Source organism: Stegodyphus dumicola, chromosome 4, assembly GCF_044657685.1.
Source record: "Stegodyphus dumicola isolate Sdum_Otavi_A_Nest chromosome 4, ASM4465768v1".
NCBI classification, from domain to species: Eukaryota; Metazoa; Arthropoda; class Arachnida; order Araneae; family Eresidae; genus Stegodyphus; species Stegodyphus dumicola.
The window spans coordinates 181429436-181450041 of NC_140771.1; the positions used below are offsets into that span (position 1 = coordinate 181429436).

General features: G+C 35.3%; 1 protein-coding gene across 3 annotated transcripts in view; it reads left to right on the forward strand.

Moving 5' to 3' along the window:
* The window catches only part of LOC146997764 (uncharacterized), a 198951-nt gene that overhangs the window by 58476 nt on the left and 119869 nt on the right, over nt 1-20606 (forward strand). The window contains exon 2 of one of the 3 annotated variants that reach the window (XM_085814287.1): nt 3702-3815. The exons of the other annotated variants lie outside the window; for them this stretch is intronic. The gene's annotated coding sequence lies outside the window, so the exon portion shown is untranslated. The remainder of the gene's footprint in view (nt 1-3701; nt 3816-20606) is intronic. 3 annotated transcript variants of the gene reach the window in all.

A 20606-nucleotide genomic window follows, 5' to 3' on the forward strand; every position in this document is an offset into this window, starting at 1 on the left:
CCATCACTTTTCAGTGTGACTGGATTTAAGATCGTTTTTCATTTAATACCTTCTCTTCAATTTTTGATATATATAAAAAATAATCCACCAACGTGACATTGATTTAATTTAAATACTGCATTCGAAATAATTTGCAAAACCGAAAATTTGAAGTATATTACTTAAGTATCCTTATATACATATAACGCTACATAAAACATTAAAATTTATTATATGCAATAAGTATGTATGATTTATGAAAATATATCCAGTGCGTTTACTAAATTTTAGAACTCTGTTCGTATATAGAGGAAGAAAACAAAAGCATTCTCATTTCCCAGCCGTAAAGATACAATCATTGTTAATCTATACAGGGCATGCCACATTCATAATTATTTGACTTCTTCCAATAAATCATCTTTTGAGATATTGTAAGTCACTAGTTGTAGTTTTATACATCTCTTCAAAGATAATAAAAAAATGACACTGAGATGAGACTTATATTTAGAGAGTATAAATTAGCCTTCAAGTACCAAATCGAGCGAATAAGGTGAGCGGGGGAATCGGAAAAATTTTCTTTGGTGGAAACTACTTGACGAGAGTGCAACTGCATGATGGCGTATTGTCGTGCAGCAGAAACGTTTCATTCGACTGACCTTGAGCTTTTAACGCACTGAATTCTGGTCTTCGTTATGTACTTATAAAATATGGAGCACGACGTCTGTGACTAGAGAACAAATATGTTGTCAATTATTTTTTTCCAATCAAAAAGGATCACCAATATTGTCTTTACTCGGATCTTTACTGAAGTTTTCCTGGCTGTCTCGTGTACAAGCAAACCACCAATTTACACCTGCGAACACAAACTTGTGTGAAAAAAAAAATCAGCATTAATTTTTGCTTCACGGGAAAGCATTCAAGAATATGTTCAACAAAAAATATGTTACTCAACTTTCGAATCAAATGCTATCATTTATTATTTAGCAGATTTGCTGGAACTAGTCAAAAAATATGTGCTTTAAAACTTTGTGAAAGCATTGTGTATTATATAAATATTAATTAATATATAAATTGTTTCCATATTTTATAAATATAAATAATGAAAAAGTTTTATTGATACACAGTGTCTATTTTTCACTTTTCCAAATTCCTTGCGCAAGTCTTTTGCTGCAGTTTGGTTTTCTGAGTCTGAGGTAAATTGGAAAGGAGCCATATTTAATTGCAAGAGAAAAGACTTTTATTAATACTATTTTGGGTATTGAATTCAGATTTTTTAGTAATATTTTAATACTTTAATACCTTTTAATAATTCAGACATTTTAATACTCTTCGAGAAAAAATAGAACCACCCTGATTTTTTTTTTTTTTTTTTTTTTTTTTTTTTTTTGTGCTGTAGTTGGTCTACATTATTGGGCATGATTTTTTTAATGCTGATCTGTTTTATCATAATAATAAGTTCAGTAGTGTGCTGCATTTCTGACTCTGTGTTGTTCAGAGTACTATAGATTTAACACACGCTCTGAACTGAATCATTTTAAATCTGTAACCCAGACGCGTAGAAAAACAAGCCGGCTAATGATGTAAATGTCACATACTGAACATTTGTAAGTAAATAAATAACATAAAATCTAAAAGCTTTCAGATTTTGTATTACGCCCGATTTAATATATAATAACATATATTATCTGATAATGATATATATTATATATTATTATCAGATTTTATATTATCTTTAGATTTTCGATAAAACGTCTCTCGCGCAGGGGATGAAAACTTTTTTTCGCTGTACAGTGTTGCCATTGCTCGCTTTCAAATCGTTGAGTTTGTTAATCAAGAATTCGTTAAAGCTTTACAAAATTTGAAATACGCAATAAAATCTTTCAAAATTTGATGGCTGTATGTACCGCTGTTCTTTCACAATGCGGAAAACATGCATATATTCATGAAAATTCTTCATTATTTAATTTCTTTAACTATAATACAAGATGATAATATTTGGTGGCAACAGTTTGAAAACTGATTCAAACTTTTAAAGTGATTCAACGCAAAATTCCGTTTTGAGACTTATACACCTTCTGGTCTAACGCTCCTTTGCGCTGAATATATCGGGATAGCATATTATCAATATCAGACTGCGTTTATTGTTTGAGAAAAACTTGTTATTTACTTTAAAAATGGTGTGATCTAATTGTTTGATTTCACGTTATATAATATTTTTGAACTTTCAGGTGCTCTGAGTAGTTCGTTGTCGTTTTTGACTCATTTTTCCAGACCGTACCTTTGTTATGTATTAATCGTTCTATTTTTTTAAGCTTAAGTTGTTTTGCTTATTTCAGTTTTGATTTGTAAGTGAAGTTGTAATTTTTTTTTGTTGCTTAAAGTTGGCTGTAAGTTTAAATTGTAACTTTTGTAAACTTTAAGTTTTGGTTAGGTTGCTTTAAAAGTTGTGAGTTGAAGTTGGTTAATTTTAATTTGAGTTTAGGGACTTAAGATTTTTGGTTTTGTATCCAGTTGTTTTGACCCTTAAGGTTGCTTAACTTTTTAACTTTAATTTTATTTTAAAGCCTTGTTGTTGCACTTTGGGTGTGTTAAATTTTTTTTTCTTAACTTTGAGTAATTTAATTTGTATCCCTCTTTCTTTTAACGTTAAACGAATACATACTTTCTGACTGGCGGTAGAAGAAAAATAATTTGATTTTATTTGTATTTCTTTTTGGATAAATTGTGTTTAGTCTCAATTTGTGGCTGAGGAAACAATTATTACAGTACAGTGCTGACCTTTTTATTATGAATTATAACGTTGTGTAATTAGTAGCTTAACTTTTTTTTTAAATTTCCCAAAGTCATTTTGTATTAACTTAGTTCAGAGATTTTCACCCCTTGCCTTCGGCTTGGTTTTCCTTCTAGCGGAAATTCTTATCAGCAATTGTACTGCACCCCAAAATTCCTTTCTACTAAGCGTTCCACCATGTGTGGGGGGCGAAGTGCTTGATAGTTTTACCATGTGTTTTTCACGAAAAGAGGACCCTGTTTTGCTGGACCAGGCTAGCAGGGTGATGTTCTACAGCATGCTTATGGTGGGGCAAAATATACGTTGAGATAGAAGATCTGCATTATCGACTGGGACCCTGGAGCGAGGCTAGTTTTTTCCCCCCTGTTTCCGCCTGCAGTTTTGATGACACATTGGTGTGGCCTTGGAAGTTGAACGATGGAATGGCGAGAAACGGCTCCTTTTGATAGTCGGGAAACCCCTTCTCGTGAATATCCTTAGTGTGGGGTTGCCCTTTTTTGGCTTCCTGCTAGTCAACATTTACGCCAAGTTTTCAAAAAACGCGCTAGCTACTAAAGCGGCTGCGCAGTGTTTTTTCGGGGAGACGGGGGCGACAGAAGAGAGACGGAGAGGAGGAATGGATTGACGTTGACATTTTTTTTTCTGAGGCTTAACGCAGCTGCAGCGACTAGATGAGACCTTCTTCTATCTTCTGCCTGGCAGACCCCAAGAGTTTCGGGAAATATACATTATACTCCATATGCTAAGCCGTAAAGGGAAGATGAAGTGACCCGTGATCCTCTCAGAAATGGTCTACAGAGGTTAACCTCAACGAACCTTCTTGACGGAATTTGCTGTTTGAGCGGGAGAACGGAGCCAGACCTCGACGATGTTGATATCATGACTTGATTTCTTTTTAGTTACGCTAACTTCTATCTTTTCCTTCCCACAGTTATGCCGAAATGCCTGTAAAGATACCTGAGTCGTACTACCTGTTAAGTCTCAAGATTTTTGTGTGAATTTCCTTTATGGTGTTGGGGCCCCCATCGACCCTGTTTGTTTAAAGGTATGTTTTATTTAGTGTTCTTCAGCTATGCTCAATATCCAGCCACCACGTTTTAATTGTAAAGTATAGTGAGGTCATGACTCTCTTCTGTTTTGTAATCATAATATTTTCCTATCATAAATAAACGTTAGTTTGATAATTAACCTGTTTGTATTTATTGTATTTAACTTTTACACTGGACCTTAAACATAGAACGGGTTAACAAAAATTTTCACAACGCAATATTGAATTGTTTACATATTTTGTTTTTATGTTTCACTATGACTGCTCACATACTTAGTATGTTATTGCTACAATATTGATTGATATGTTCAGTTAAGTGACTTATACACACAGTTACCTACCTCATAACCCAGAATGAACTTTTGCTCTAGTTGTTTCACAGATATGGTGTTCATTTGTAATTATTAAGTATGAATTTATATTGTTTTATATAACACCTTCAAGTTCTTCAATAGCTGCAGCTTAAATTTGAAGGCTACTGTTTTCAGATATATCCAGTAGAAGAAATAATAAATTGTTATAATTTATAAACGTGCTGTTCACAGGAAGTTTTCGAGTAAGAAAATCGAGCTCTATGAAAAGTTTTGTCTCAAGTCAGCGCAAGTCAGCACCTCTAGTGTCACAGTGTTTTCTCGGAACAATTTTACAGTATCTGATATAAAATGGACATAACGTTCCACCTGCTTGTGTAATAAATTTATATTTTTATAATTGTATTTGTATGGTTATCTTTGTTAACTCCATTGAAAGTGGATAGTGGTATACTTTCTGCAAATTCTGTACAGATATAAAGTTTAAATATTTTTCTAATTTATTAAATATTTTGAACCAAGTCATTTTTGGAGAAAATGACTTGGGGAAGTCATTTTTGGGGAAAGTTTGGCTATATTCAGTATTGGTTTGATTTTGGAAGGCTGTATTTCCTTTTGTTTACGTTTAGAATTTCTGAGGAATCTTTACTTTGCCCATTATAGCAAATAGGTTTTACATTAATCTCACAAGCAATACAAAAGTATGTATAATGTTCTGCAGCGATCTCTGGCTCATTGTAAAATTGTTTAACATTAGAAGCCTCTTTTTTAAAAGAACAAATACTTAGCCATACAGCTTTAAACATTCAGCTAACATATTAATCAAAAACGTTTCATTTGAATGTCTAACACATCTCCAGTTTTATACATTTCCGTCTGCAATTACAACTCTGCAATTACAACTTCAGACTTTCATTTTTAGTTCTTTACTATGAGTTATCTAACATTTCCATGAGTTTATAGCTATAATTCTAAAGCAAACTTCTCTATGAATATCTTCAAGTCTATGAAATTTGTAACAACTGTTCTATAGTCAGACATAAATGCTGTTCATATTGACAGTAAGATTTTCTCCCATTTTATTATGGCTCAAAATCTCAAAACGTGAAGAACAGATGTTCTTAAATGATACAATTATTCATATAATGACTAGTTTGGCTTGGTTTGGTTTGTGGATTATGGTAAAGTCTCGAGGACTTTCCAAGGGAAACTGACTCGCATACACTTTACACATGGGGAAAACCACGAAAGTACCCATGCAGCCAGCCGGTTAGCGGGATATTCATAATACAGGGAAACATCTTATATAGTTTATATTTATTGCATAACAAAGAAGTGGAAGAATTTCGAGGACAAAACCTCATTATACTTTAAGAACGGTACTAGAAAAGAAAGTAAAGACATATGTTTTTAAGCCATAAATTATTTTGCAGATTAATTATTATGTATATTCATAACTGATAGTGAAAAAATGCTAAACTTTCTTCAGAATAATTAGAATTGCCATATTCACTCGTAGTAATAAAAAAACTTTACTTACATTCCTAAATTAGTTAAATTATTTCTTCTGAAGATTTTTCATGATGATAATATTGTGAAGATAATTAATGAACTTAAGTAATTCAAAACATTTTATCCCAGATTAAATGGTAAGTTCTTAATAAAGAATTATTAAACATTAAAAGTCTACCGCTGTAAAAATGTTGACTTTTGCTATCAGAAACTAGAACTATATATATGCATTGCATTAGCAACAGATAATCGAATAACTTAGAGCAATGTCCCAGACCATTTGATTCAAGAAAATTGGGTAAAATATATTAAATAAAAGGAACATAGGATAAATTAATATGTTTTGAGAATTGTTTAGGTGATGGAAATAAGAATTCATAAACAAGTCATATTTAAAAACGCATGTTTGACTCGTATACACCATGCTCATAAAAGTACCTATACGAGGCCTTTATTTTCACAGCCGTTGATCATAGATACATACTTATAAAATGTTTTTAATGACGCAAATATTAATATTTTGGCATTTTTAAATTTAAAAAATCAATTATATAAAAATTAAGAAATCTATCTTTTCATATCCCAGTCTTTATAGTTATAAGCAGTAAAATTTTATAAACATTATAAAACTTAAACACAAAACACTTAACTTTCGCTGAAAAATTTAAACGAAATATTAAGCTTTAAACGGGTTTATTATTCGTAATATAAAATTACAGATGAATTATATAAAGAGAATTTTTAATGTCTTTTCCCCATTAAACTTCATGATATATTATTTTTATACCTTTAATTCATTAATTTTTTTTGATAAAAGCTTATTTTATAAAAACATTAATTTTTTTATTTGTTTCTAGTTTATGCAATAATGTGGTTGTTAGATACGTGTAAATTGTGAAACCTGTCACATTTCGATAAAATTCGAAATTTATAAGATTCTGTGAATGAGATTTCCTTTATGAATAGTTTGTATTCTTCAGAGCATTTCACAAAAATCTTCATAGAAATGTTAAATATTTAATTTATTAACTTCAGAAACCTTTTTCTAAACTGATATTTTATTTTAACTTGTGTACAAATTTAAACATTTCACTCTTAAATTTGCGTACGGAACCTAAAAATGCTCTCAAGTTTCAAAATGGAATAAAGTTAATGACTGTTTCCTACGGTAATCAAGCGTTTTGAGTTTTTAAAATTTATTATTATTATTATATATATATGAGCATAAATGTTATTAAACTTAATTACGAGAACAAGCGACTATATTTCTTAATTTTCATAGAGCTGATTTTTTAATATTAAAATTCTCATGAAAAGAATATTTTACTTATTTCATGTTTATAACTTTAATATTTATATAATTTTTCATAACAGGAAGTATTACTAGAACTAACCGCTGTAAAAATAAATGTCCGACGTTTATGGACACACTATGTGTATCACCTGAATGAAAGAACTGTAACGATTAATTTATTAAATTTACATGGAAGTGCATTTACTGTTGAAAATGGTGTGCATCGACAGAAATGGAAGTGTTGCAAAAACTAGTGATGTAATCAGGGCTTTAAGCCGAGTAAATATAAGTACTTCCCATTTATCATCATCATAGACTAAATCGGAAGTATGCATTTCCCACAAAGTTTTTATTTGAAGCAATTGCCTCTTTTCAGCACAGTTTTATGGTTCTTTTTCTAAATATGAAAGCTTCATTACATTCTTTCATCGAAAATAAAGTCTTTTCTAAATTATTTCCTTTAGAATTCAAAAACATGTATTTAAACTTTACTTTTTAAACAGAGTAGCATTATTAACTCTAGTTAAGCAACATTTTTGAAATCAGACAGAGATAGATAAATCTGATTAAATTTTATTAAAATTTTCATTCTTAAATTAATAAAAAAATGAATCAGCGATTAGCAGGCAAAATATCAAACGATAGCAACAAAGTTAAAATAGACTTGCAATTTAGTCAAAGGAAATTAACACAACACAGCAAAATCCAAAAAAGTCGTATCTAATTGTTTGATATGTTAGGACTATTCAACTTTAAGTTTGGCAGATTGTAGAGGAACTAGTAAAGACAGTTAAAACTGTGATAATGATAGAAATAATCTGTTTATGGATTAAATAAAATATCAGAGTTAAGTATTGTTAATAAGATTTGAATTAAACTACTAATGAACTCTAAAATTTTCAAGTTTAATCCTTAATTACACACACTGCTGGCTAGAATATAATTATTTAGCTCCACTTATCGTCTTGACAGAACTAACTTAAATTCGGTTTAAATTGTATAATAGGAAATTTGAAACACATCTGCGTCTCGTAAATATGTTTAAGAAAGCTAAAGATAATTTAAACTAAATATCCGAAACCCGCTGATTGACGATTCTGCCCCAGTGCTTAGCAGGTAAGGTATTTTCCTCTCCTTACCATGTGTCTTCGTAGTATAACTGAAAATACATTCGGATGGCAATCGAATGGGATTCGTCGCCATTAGGATATGATGATTGGCTCTGTACTTCCCTAGTCGCCACTTAAATGAGAGGAAATACAAGACATTTTCTCCTTCCTTACTGCATGCTTTTGTGGTGTGATTGTAGGAATGCCTTGCTTTCAATCAGGTGGTCTGGAGATTGAATTCCGGTCACTATATTACACATTTTTCGTGTTTCCTGCTTCCACAAGCCCATATGTCTTTACAAATTGATAGCAACAATCATTAATTACTTACACTAACTAATTAGACTTTCATATGCATTGATTAAATAATTTCCGGCTTTCTAAATCAACGAAAGTTTGTTACAAATTTACTTACCAAATTTGCGGCAAGATATAAAAACATTCTAGCCCCTTACTTAATAATAATAGAAATTCACTGGTTATCATTAATTAAGGAGAAAGCACAAAAAGGACGATTACTCAAAAAGTTACATGTAGAATTTAAAATGAAAGTGACCCACAATATACAACACATTGTAAGGTATAAAATAACATGATAGGGAATTACCCAGAAAATTATGGTCTTACAAAAATTAGCGTATGTATAAAATGAACAAATCGGATGTGTCAGTTTGGTATATGGAAATTAACTCCAATATGGAATATGATCTCTAGAAGCAATACAACACATACAGCGATATGACATGTTGTCAATTATGCGGTCTATCAGTTCCATAGAAAGTGAGAGACATTATTATTGCAAAATAGTTGCAAGCGGGTTAAGGATCCGGGAAGGAGCTATACATATTCCCAAATATGCTCGATAGGATTCAGGTCCGGTGATCGAGCTGGCCAATCCATGTGCTGAATTGTTTGCTGCTAAAGATAATCTTCCACGATCCGAGCACTCTGAGGTCTAGTGTTATCTTCCTGTAGCAGGAAATTATCATAAGGGCGCACATAAACATCAAGGATGCCATCTCTATAAGCCTGAGCATACACGGTTCTACATGGAAAGACATGGAGGTCTGTACGTCCACCCAAATATATACCACCCCAAACACAAACATTGTCTTCTCCGTATGTATCTCTTTCGCGGTGTTTGATGGGTGATAACGGGTTTCAAATCAAATAACGCCCACGATCATTTTGGAGGCTAAATCTGGACTCATCTGTAAAGAGAAGAGCCCTCGATTAATCAGCTGTCCAATGGACATGTTGACGTGCCCGCCTCAAACGTTCCCTTCTATGACGTGACCTGAGCGATACGCAAATAGCTGGTCGTCTCACGTACAGACGTCCTTCGTGAAGCCTTCTACGCACGGTTGACGTTGACACCAACCTTTCAGTGGCTACAGCAAGGGAGGATTTGATTTGAGTCGGAGTTTAGCTTCTATACCTTCGTGCGCATAACAACAAATGTCAGTCATCAGCACTTGTCGTAGCAGTTTGACCATCCGTGGCTGAACTTCCTGGTTGCCGAATCTCTGGTTAAAAATTGTTGCCTAAGACTATGAACCACAGAAAGACTCATATTTAGCTATGTGGCCACTTCTGTCTGACTTCTAGACCAGCCTCTAATCGTCCAATAGCTCTCCACCACAGTACTTAGGGCAAATGATGCCTCGAGGTCATTGTTACAAATTGGCTATCCAAGATTTCTTATCGCAGTCTCACAACGAAATTTTCAGGCTTGCTCTGACTCATACAATTTTATTCTCTTCGCAGATGACGTATTTCAATTGCAGCGCCACTAATTTGCATATTGCAGTTTTACTCAGGAAATCGTTTTTTGACATTCAGATTTTTACCAACTGGCTTATTTTCGAACGAGTTATAGCTATTTTTGTGATTCTTACTTAATTTTTGGGAACCAATGTAGTATCCCCGAACCGTTAGAAATACGTAATTCTTATTATACGTAATTTTGTTGACGGCAGGAAAGTAAGAAGCAATCGATTACGAAATATTTGCTTTAAACTGATTTTCGCAAACTGGAAATAGTGGACTAGTTTTAAAACTGCAGTGGCGTAGATGAGATACCGTAGGTAAAGTTAGAATAGCTAGGTAAAGTTAAAATACCAAGAGTTAGGACATTAAAGTATTGGTTAGCTGGAATTAGAAGACGATTAACTTCTAGTTATTCAATTAATGGGATTGAGTATTGATGGGGTCTTGTTATAAAACAGAGTTAAGTTTGTTTCTGTTGAAAGGTTACTATTCCAAACCATCAATGTGAAAAAAACTGCCCACGGAAAACATGAGTAACAATAGATTATTCCAGAATATTCTTTTTTTTAACCCACAGTAATATGTAATTTAACTGTTCTTAATCCTGAATATATAGCATTGCACTATGAAAAAACAAGAAGTTCTAACCAACTTTATTAAGCAAGTTTGAAATCACTGATATCGTTCAAATTCTGACGGTAAACGTCATTCATTAATGCCATTTGTAAATAATTACTTCATTCCTAATGATATTTATTTACAGCGTATTTTGTGTCCTGAATACTAATTTTATTTAAGTAACTGAATAGTTATTCCGTAGACTGAGCTGTTTAAAATGTGATTAATTTACTGTGTACTGTCACCAAACCACACGGGAGGTCTTTCGGCTCACCATACAATTAGAGTGCCCCCATGCTGAAAAGACACTATACATTTACAAACATCCATGCATTCGCCGGGATTCGAACCCAGGCTTTCGGTACCGCAGTAGGGCCCCCCCCTAACCATTGTACCGTCTGGGCGGCAGTATTGTTATGAATTTGGTATTTAAAAAGCTAATGTTAGTTCAATTATAAATTAAATGGTTTTATTTCTCCCGCAGTGCAGCGCGTGACGAATATTAAAAGAAAGCTAAGCCGGAAAATTGAAAATACAAGAGCGCGTGCATTAAATAAATAAATATCTCTTTTTGATTTCAAGAAAGTACTGGAAAATTCTAGCGCGTGATTTTAAAACCTTATAAAAGGAGGAAAACATCTCAGTTTGTAGTTGCTTACTTTGTTGTTGTTTAGAAAACTGCTCTTGTTGATTGTAGCGAATTCGCGGATTAGCTATCTTTAGCTGTTTTGAATTACGTTCTATTGGACATTTGAGTAGTTAAAAGATTACTAGTGTGAGATATTGTAATACTGCATGATAATTTGAGAAGATTTAAGCATTTTTGTTGTGATAATAATAAATTTTTGTTCATTTTTCATCGGACTTGTGCATTCATTTAGTAACGAATCCGTACGCACGCAACAATTTTTGGTGTCAGAAGTGGGATTTGAATGCCAATAACAAGAGCGATGGAAGAGCAATTAAGGCAGTTAATATCAGCCTTTGCCTCATTTAAAGAAGAAATTAAAGTGGAAATGAAATTGGGCCAGGAATCCGTTAAGGAAGAAATGAAATTGGGCCAAGATTCCGTTAAAGTTGTGATGAGATCCGTTAAAAAGGAAATGGAAGCCGTTCACGAAAAGTTGGAAGCTGGTCAAGTAACTTTTAAAGAAGACATAAAAGCTGTACAAGAAAGTATTGAAACAGGTCAAGACGAAATGAAAAGAGAAATAACCTGCGTAATAGAAAGTAAATTTGAGGCTATGGAAGACAGAATAGGAGCTGTCGAAAATAAAGTCGGGCAAATTGAAGAAAAGGTTTCTTCTGTCAAAGATTAAATACAAGATAGAGTGTCGGCTGTGGAACAACGAGTCAAAGGAAGAGTTTCAGCCTTCCAACAACAAATTGAAGAAAGAGTTTCTGCCGTACAAGGACATATTGAACAACAAATCAAAGACAGAGTTTTTGCCGTCCAAAGACATATTGAACAACAAATCGAAGACAGAATTTCTGCTGTCGTCGCCAAAGAAGTTGAAACTTTAAAGAAATTCGTAGCGACGGCAGGGAGCACTTCGGATGGTTTAAAATTTCTACCCATGCCTGCTCGTCCCTCTCTGAAGCTATCGACATATAATGGGAAGACCTCCTGTCAGGTGTATAAGACACCATTTTCTATCGTGGCGGATGCGAATGGATGGGATTCCCAAGCGAAGGCCTGTCATCTCGCCGTTTCTTTAAGAGCCGACGCAGCGTATATCCTTCAGACTCTTCCCGAAAACAAAAGGTTAGATTTCGAAGCTCTGTCCGGCGCCTTGGAGCTGCGCTTCGGGGAGAAATGTTTAAAAGACTACAGCAGGCTCCAACTAAAATCCCGTCAACAGAAGCTCACCGAAATACTTCAGGAGCTCGCCACGGATGTTGAAAGGCTGTCACATCACACCTTTTTGGAGTGCCCGACAGAAACAAGGGAAATCCTGTCCCTGCAATATTTCATCGATGGCATCCGGGACCCTGAAATACAGAAAGCACTGCGAATGGCGGATGTTAAAAATCTGAAAAGCGCTTTAGTGTACGCTGTGATACTTCTTTGGCGAAATGAAGCAACTCCAATGATGGAACACAGCAATAACTTTTATTTAACACTCAAAAAAAATGGCGACATACAAACAAGAAAAGAAAACATATTCTATAAACTTATTTAAAAAATAATAATTACATGCTTCGTGCGAGGAAATGAATGCAGCTCTCGAGCCTGCATTTCAATATTGCCAGTAGTCTGTACATTATTTATTATTCATCTATTTCAAATGCACGAGAGATTAATAACGATATTAAAGCTGTTACAACCTCTCCCCCAACAGAGAGACTTTTTCCGAAGGGAAAAGCTCTGTAAAATTCGAAAGTTTATGAGCTCGGCATTCTGAATTATTTTAAAAGAGGTAATTTCTCCCATAAGTTCCAAACTTTAGACCAAAATTTTTTAGACACATATTTTTACACCACATTTAAAATAGAGAAAAAAATGGAAAATGATTTAGTCTTCCTTTTTTTTCTTGACGGCGCCTAGATCTCTTCCATAGTGGACAGTTCCTCGGCTATAATTCACAGCAAAGCCTTTCCTCAGTTCATCGGTGCCTTTCGGATAATATTCAATTGTCATTTGCTTTCGACAATTGTTTTCTTCGTCTATTAGTAGCGGCTTTGATATTAAATCAAAAGCCGAAAGATGATGATAACACTGCATTGCAAAATGATTCTCAATATTAATTTCTTTATCGTTTTTCAAATTTTCGTGAACATCTTCCACGTTTAATTCTGGTGATTTAACTTCTTTTTCAAATACATCTCTAGATGCTTTATTTTCTTCCTTCATCGGTTCAAAGATCTGCTCTTCAGCTATTTTTCTTTTCCTTTGAGCTCTAGTAGAAACGGCATTAAAATGGTATCACTAAGTTTACGTTCAAGTGATAAACTAATAAAATAAGGCAGTTCAGTGTTAACAGTAAGTAATAACCTGATATCACTAATATTACGTTCAGTGATGAACTAATAAAATAAGGCAATTCAATATTAACAGGAAGTAATAACCTGGTATCACTAATATTATGTTCAGTGATGAACTAATAAAATAAGACAATTCAATATTAACAGGAAGTAATAATCTGGTATCACTAATATTACGTTCAGTGATGAACTAATAAAATAAGGCAATTCAAAATCAACAGGAAGTAATAATCTGGTATCACTAATATTGCGTTCAGTGATGAACTAATAAAATAAAGCAATTTAATATTAACAGGAAGTAATAATCTGGTATCACTAATATTATGTTCAGTGATGAACTAATGAAATAAAAATACGCACGATTATTCGATCTTGGTCGGTGCCTCCAAAATAATTAAGACTGTGATACTTCTTTGGCGATATGAAGCAACTCCAATGATGGAACACAGCAATAACTTTTATTTAACGCTCAAAAATGGTGACATACAAACAAGAAGAGAAAACATTCTAACATTTAAAAATAAATTACATTCTTCGTGCGAGAGTCGCACGAGGCACTCGAGTCTGGTTTCAAATATTGCCATTCACAAATACCTTAATGTTCATCTATTTAAATTATTTAAACTGCAAGATTTTAATATTATTTAAAGCTGTTACAACGCCATGAAATTCGAGGCAGCCCAGCAAGCCACCCGTCGAGACCGCCATCCAGTCAGAGCTGCTCAAGTCCAGGAGCCAGGGGATCAAGTCACTGCTCGTCTAGACGATTTAACTAGACAACTTAATGCCTTGAGACGGAATATTGGTGACAAGAAACCGACCGTAAAGTGCTGGAACTGCGGTGCTGAAGGACACATACGACGAAACTGCAGAACACCTCAGGGTACGGATGTTAAAACCACTCCTAACAAACAGCAGGGAAACTAATTAGTGGCCATCTCGCGGGGCAGAGGCTGCCAGATAATGAAAAGCCCCAGTTTAAAGCGCTTCAGATTTATGCAGTGAGAGGCGGCAGTAATGGACTTTTCATAATAGGACATATTAATAGAGTTCAATGCAATATGACGATAGATACAGGAGCCAACGTTACCATCATCCGAAAAGATTTGGCTCAAAAACTGGGAAACAAACTTATTTGGACGCCGCCATGCGTTACCCTCCAGACTGTGTCCGGTGAGAAGATCGACATCAACGGAAAAGTAAATGTTAACATCACGTTTGGAAATGCCGCTTACCATCACACGGCATATGTAGCAGAGATCACTGATTCTTGCATACTCGGATTGAACTTTCTAAGGAAATACAATTTTTCCTTGGACTTTAAAAATAACGAATCCATTCTACATCTGAGGACATAGCTTTATTTGGAGTTAATGACGAAGAAGTTAAATCTATCCACAAAATTATAGCTCAAGATGATATAACAATACCCGCAAGAACCGAGTTTTTACTTCCTGGATCCATAGCCGAAAATAGAAATTTCCGCTACGGCATCATAGAATATCCCAATAACTGTAATAGCCCAAAAGGAGTACTAGTAGCCTCAACACTCGTCGAGCTATCCAGAACGGTTATCCCGGTGAGAGTCTAAAATGTAACTGAGAAGGGGAGAATTATTAAGAAAGGTGAAGTGGTTGCAGCATGTACTCCAGTAACCAGCGTTGAAAGAAAGAGTAACATCCAAGAGTCCGTGTCCTCAGAGAGCATTACATCGGAGTTATTGCAGAATGCGCAATTAAACGATAAAGAGAGGAATGCTGCCGATCGCGTCATTAAAGATCTTCAAGTTGTTTTCTCCCGCTCGTCTTCTGACGTGGGTCGAACTAGTTTGACACAACATAGAATAGATACCGGCGATCATCCCCCGATCAAGCAACATCGAAGACGTCTACCGTTTGCTAAACAGGAAGAGGTGTGAACACTGTTAAAAGATATGAAAGAAGGCGATGTCATCGAGCCTTCAGTAAGTCCATGGGCATCTCCCATCGTCCTAGTCAGAAAGAAAAACGGCTCAACAAGATTTTGCGTCGACTATCGCCGGTTGAATGAGGTTACGAAGAAAGACAGTTACCCTCTTCCTAGAACTGACGACATTCTAGACACTCTTTCTGGAAGCAAGTGGTTCTCAACACTTGATTTAAAGAGTGGGTATTGGTAGGTAGAAATACAGCCTGAAGACCAAGAAAAGACGGCATTTACTACGGGACAAGGGCTTTGGCAATTCAAGGTGATGCCGTTTGGACTGTATAATGCGCCGGCAACATTCGAACGTCTTATGGAGACTGTTTTGAAAGGCCTTTCCTACGAAGCCTGCCTGATATACCCGGACGACATCATCATCGTCGGAAAGAGTTTTGAAGAACAATTAGAAAATCTTAGGAAGGTGCTTCAGAAACTGAAAGAAGCCAATCTGAAGCTGAGTCCCGCTAAATGCAAATTGTTCCGAAAGGAAGTGACTTACCTGGGACATGTCATCTCTGCAGAAGGTGTGCGCACGGATCCTGAAAAGGTATCAGCGGTTAAATCCTGGAAACGTCCCGAAAATGTCCATCAGCTGAGAAGCTTCCTAGGGCTTTGCACCTACTATAGGAGAGTCGTGAAGGACTTTTCTTCCATCGCAAGACCCATTCACAAGCTGACAGAGAGCAAGCAAAGATTCTTGTGGACAAAAGAATGCGAGGATGCATTTAACAACTTAAAGAAGGCTTTAACATCTGCACCAATCCTGACGTATCCTCAGCTAGACCGACCATTTATTCTCGACACCGACACGAGCAATGAAAGTGTCGGTGCTGTTTTGTCCCAAGAAATAGACGGCCAAGAACGTGTAGTGGCGTGCTGGAGCAAGTGCCTGTCTAAACCGGAGAGGAATTATTGTGTCACCAGGAAAGAGTTGCTCGCCATAGTCAAAGCTGTAGAACAGTTCCATCACTATCTATACGGCAGAAAATTCCTGCTCCGCACCGATCATGCATCATTGACCTGGCTTTTAAATTTCAAGAATCCTGAGGGTCAAATAGCCAGGTGGATACAGAGACTCCAAGAATATGACATCACTATCCGTCATCGTAAGGGATCATCACACGGAAACGCCGACACCCTGTCTAGAAGACCTTGCCAAGAAAGCTCCGGATATTGTTCCAGGGTGGAAGCGAAATACGAGCTGCTGACTCCGGTCGCAAGACAAATTACAACATCAACATCGGCTGATCGAGAACCGTGGAATGATGATGAAGTCAGGAAAGACCAGATGGAAGACCGCGACATTAAACCCATAATTGATTTAATGGAGTCATCAACCAGAAAACCTGCCTGGCAGGACATTTCTATCTGTAGTCCTACAATCAAACACTATTGGGCACTCTGGGATTCACTTCACTTTCGAAACGGTGTCTTATACCGGAAATTCGAATCGGATGATGGGAAGACGTTCCGATGGCAACTGATACTTCCAAGATCCCGGATTCCTGATGTCATTAAAGAACTACATAACAGCCCTACAAGAGGTCACTTTGAAATTATGAAGACCTTACAGAGAGTTCGTGAGCGCTTTTACTCGAATAATGCAAAGGATGACGTGCAAAAGTGGTGCCGTTCTTGCGATGCCTGTGCAGGTCGGAAAGGACCGAGGAAACGCAGCCGAGGCAAGCTGCAACGTTACAACGTAGGTGCGCCGTTTGAACGTATCGCCTTTGACATCTTGGGACCTCTGCTACGAACTGCTGATGGCAACAAATACATACTCGTTGTCATTGATTACTTCACCAAGTGGCCTGAAGCTTATCCTATTCCTGATCAAGAGGCTGTCACAGTACTGGATTTCCAGGTTCGGAGTTCCTCTTCAGTTACATTCTGATCAGGGAAGGAATTTTGCCTCGGCAGTAATCAAAGAACTATGCAAACTATTCGGCATTGACAAAACTCAAACGACGCCATTACATCCCCAGTCGGACGGCATGGTAGAAAGGTTCAATCGAACCATCCTTAATAACCTCTCATTAGTGGTTTCCAGAAACCAACAGGACTGAGACAAGAAATTACCACTCTGTTTACTGGCTTACCGCAGTGCTGTCCACCAGACTACCGGCTATTCTCCATCACAGATGCTCTTCGGTCGTGACCTTCGTCTGCCTTGTGATCTCTTGTTTGGGCGCCCTCCGGATGCTCCTTCATCGCCTGAGGAATATATTCAAGATCTCCAGGCCCGGTTTGAAGTGATGCACAACTTTGCACGAGAGAGAGTCAACTTGGCGACGGAGAAGATGAAGACCCGATACGACACAAGAGCTACTGAACATCAATTCCACGAAGGAGACAAGGTGTGGTTGTGGAATCCGACTCGACGGAAGGGACTCTGTCCGAAATTACAGTCACCTTGGGATGGTCCGTACACAGTCCTAAACAGGCTGAATGACGTCGTGGTTCGGATTCGTAAGTCTTCGAACTCTAAACCTAAAGTCGTTCATTACGACAGGTTAGCACATTACTATGGCCATAGTACGTAATGTAAATAATTGTAAATAGTATAAGACCATGGTCCTTTTTGTTTTTAAATGTGTATTTGATTTGATTTGTATTAAGTATTTGTTTTGTATTTATACTTGATAGCATTTGATTTGTTTAAGTTATCTATTACATTTATTGTAATGTAATGTTTATGCCTCAGTTGCATTTATGCCACAGTTGTAAGTTTAGCTTCCTGTCCAGGGATTGTACTGCCCGGGACGTGCAGTCCTTGAGAAGGGGGCAGTGTTACGAATTTGGTATTTAAAAAGCTAATGTTAGTTCAATTATAAATTAAATGGTTTTATTTCTCGCGCAGTGCAGCGCGTGACGAATATTAAAAGAAAGCTAAGCCGGAAAATTGAAAATACAAGAGCGCGTGCATTAAATAAATAAATATCTCTTTTTGATTTCGAGAAAGTACTGGAAAATTCTAGCGCGTGATTTTAAAACCTTATAAAAGGAGGAAAACATCTCAGTTTGTAGTTGCTTAGTTTGTTGTTGTTTAGAAAACTGCTCTTGTTGATTGTAGCGAATTCGCGGATTAGCTATCTTTAGCTGTTTTGAATTACGTTCTATTGGACATTTGAGTAGTTAAAAGATTACTAGTGTGAGATATTGTAATACTGCATGATAATTTGAGAAGATTTAAGCATTTTTGTTGTGATAATAATAATTTTTTGTTCATTTTTCATCGGACGTGTGCATTCATTTCGTAACGAACCCGTACGCACGCAACAGTATTTTAGTTCCTCAGTAAGTTATTTAAAGTTGTTAAGATGGCAGTAAAAATCTTATTTTTGACAGCTTATTGTTCATTTTTTCACTTTGTATCTGACGAAATCTACTAATTATTATTTCTGAAAAAAGAGCAGAAAGAAAAAAAAAAAAAAAAAAAAAAAAACTATTCGTATAACTAAACATTAAAAAACTGAGTAATTATGATAACATATATATGATAATATGTTGCTGTGCATAAATATGAATTTCAATTTAATGAACTTAGTTATCTCTATTAATTCATAAAAGACTTTATATTTGGTGTACATATTAATGCAGATTTAGCACAGGAAACTACCGAACCTATAGACTTAAAGTTTTATACATAGTTAGAGCTGGCTGGACTTGAAGCATCTCAAATATCAGCCCTGTTTCTGAGAAGTATCCAAAAGTGTATATATTGCAATATGGCAGTGATAAACATGAGACAAATTAGATTAAATTTACTAAATTTTCTGTTTAACAGTTTTGATATTTAATTGGTTTTTGCCATTCACATGACTGATAGTACCGCCGTTAGAAAATACTTAATAGCATTTGTAAACACTGAAGCCATGATGTAAAGCTATAATTTCAAGTTCCATTTCAATTATAGTAATAATAAATTTTATGTAGGATATGTAGAGTATATAGTCTTTCTGGAAAGGTAAATTCTGCGACAGCACAATTAGCGTAACTGAAGTTACATACCAAAGAATTAAATTAAGTTTTACAATATATTAGAAAATACTGAATCGTTGTTAAGGCAAAATTATTTAGATGTTTCTTTGTGAACCTATTGGCAGACAGGCCCTGATAATCTCTAAGTGGAAGGGACTATTTAAAGGGCGACGAAATGATTTGCTTAGAGATTTGATTAAACTGATGCAATTAGACCTATAGTGGCTTTTCCTGGTTGGAATGTACTCTTCATTCTTTAGTTATGGGTTACCTGGGGAATTAATGCACTTTTAACACGCTTAGCAACTGAAATCTGTTTGACTGTAGTAAATAGATGAAACTGATTATTTGTGTGTAAAAACACAAGGGATGATTGTATAAACCTAAACAAAGATGAAAAAAATTTTTTTACTGATAGTTGAACTACCTAAAATTTCTCTGATGCTATGTAATAGTGAAATGCCGCATATAAATGCTTTGAAAGTTACATTTAAGTCACATGTTAAAATTCAACAGCTATTTTACCATATAGTTTCAAGAATTAGTACAAGAAAACGTGGGATATTTTTGCAAAGAAACTTCGTCTTCTTGCGTTTCAAGTTTTGAAGGATTTTTTAATACATAGTTCAAAAGATAATTAACTCACTTGTACGAAATATAAATCAGCAATAAAAATAGAAAGGTTAGATCAGTAATTCTAAAACTTTTTTACCTCATGCAGACTTATCATCATTGCTAGATGATCCTTCTCTCCCTTTTTTAAAATTCAAAAAATACAAATACATTTATTTAATTTATGTTGTTTTTAATGTGTTTTATAAATTAAACAGAAAAGATTTAGAAAATGTTGATAAATGCCAAAACGTGAATAAAAGTTATAGAAACATTCGGTATTTTTGAAGCAGAAGAGATGAAAAATGAGCAATGCCTCGCCGGGACTCGAACCACGGACCTCTCGAATACGCGTCGGGGGTGCTGCCCACTACATCACGAAGGCACGCTAAGGCGGAAGAAATACCTTATAAAGTAAGTTTTCATATTCATGAACTAAAACTAAATGCTGAACAGCTAACTAAAGTCTGAAAGGCATTCCTTCCCTGAAAATACGAAATTTCCGTAGGGAGAATGACACCTTACTTGAGAGACAATGTTATAGATCATCCAGCTAACCAGAGCCCATAATCGCAAATGAGAGGAATCATGCGAAGTCATAGTGGTAATACAGACCTTAACTGCAGTGGTTAAT